This window comes from Mus caroli, chromosome 9 (genome assembly GCF_900094665.2).
Source record: "Mus caroli chromosome 9, CAROLI_EIJ_v1.1, whole genome shotgun sequence".
NCBI lineage: Eukaryota > Metazoa > Chordata > Mammalia > Rodentia > Muridae > Mus > Mus caroli.
Window position 1 is genome coordinate 2486636 of NC_034578.1, and position 1732 is coordinate 2488367.

The window sequence follows — 1732 nt, forward strand, 5'->3', positions numbered from 1 at the left end:
GGCGGTGGGATGGGGATTTTCAAAGAGGAGAGCTGGAAAGGGGAAAACATTTGAAATCTAAAGAAAATATCCAAGGGTAAACAAAAAGGAAAGAAAAAAGACATGAATTTTGCAGGCAGATGGATAGAACTAGATAATATCATCATGAGTGAGGTAACCAGGCCCAGAAGGACACACATGGTATGTATTCACTTAAAGTGGATGTTACCCATAAAGTGCAGGATAACCATACTACAAGCCACAGACCCTAGGAAAGTACTAAGTAATAACAACAGCTCAAAGGAGAATGTATAAATCTCACTCAGAAGCAGAAATAAAATAGATATGCATCTTAGGATCAAGTAAGATATAATGGCTTTTATGTCAACTTGTCATAATCTAGGAACATCTGGGATGGAAGAATCCTAATAGAGAAAATATCTCCACAGGATTGGCCAATATTAGCCTGCAAACAAGTCATGAGTTACTGTTCATGTGTAAGGACCCAGCTCACTATGGGTGGTGCCACCCCAGACTGGGATCCATAATCTAAAAAAAAGCAGGCTGAGTATGGCAAACACAAACAAACCAGGACAGTGTTGCTCCAGGGCCTCTACATCAGTTCAGGCTTCCATATATTTGGTTCACATACATACATTCAGCCACACATATACACATTTAATAACTAAATAAGTAAATAAATAAATAAGTAAATAAGTAAATAATTGAATAAATAAAGGATAAAATAACAAAACAAATCAAGTAATGAATCTTTAAAAGAATAAATACGAAGAGGTATAAACAAGATTTTAGAACACAAAAGATGGAATTAATTTCAAACTCCTAAAGTCCATCCACTGATAGGGAAAAAAATCACATAGAATAAAATTAATTACAGAGAATGTAAAGAGTTGGTATTTTATGAGTGTTAATAGCCTCTGAATATTTAATATTTATTAATCTGTCTTACTGACAGATTAAACTTAGTTCCACTGAAAAGAAGGTTGCATGTGTAGAGACATAAACATAGGATTTTCTTTACTGAATTAAACATCCCCCACAAAGAAAGGAACATTTAAAGACTTGTGTATTAATTTCTTGCTAAAAAAAAGAAATCACAAGACAAGACAGAAATTAAATCATAAATGTAACTGGGTGTGTGCCAGGCTTATAAGGACAAAAGTACATCCTTTTGAAACGGTCTGGAAGGTGTCCCACATCAATTAAGGAAGAATTTTACAGAATATGCAACATAGCCATCTTTGACATTTTAAATTTAGCTCAAGAATGGGTAAGGGAAGATGAAAAATACAAGAAGGTGAAGAAGAAAGTACTGATATTGGAATTCATCGATGTGGTGAGCTAGTAGCTCAATGACTCATTCACCGAGACTGAATTGTGCAGCATAGTGATAAGCACTTACTGGTGACTGGGAAGGATGCTGGGTGCTTGCCTCTGTGACCTGTCAAGAGATTGGGGCAGTAGGAAAAAATGCAGCCAACCCCTAGTGATGACACCTGGAAAATATAGCCAAGTCCTTGTGACAGTGCCTGAAACTTTCTGCTCCAAATGTGTCAACATGAAATTCTTAAATGTGTCAGGTGTTTATTTATAGGATTATAGAAAAAAAAACGTACACTATGTCTATACGGTCAACATTCCCTGAGCAGAATTCATTGAAAACACTTGGCTTTTGATGTACTGGCATATACAGCAGCTCTCCGCAAGTTAGGACACAGTGGTATAAATAGGT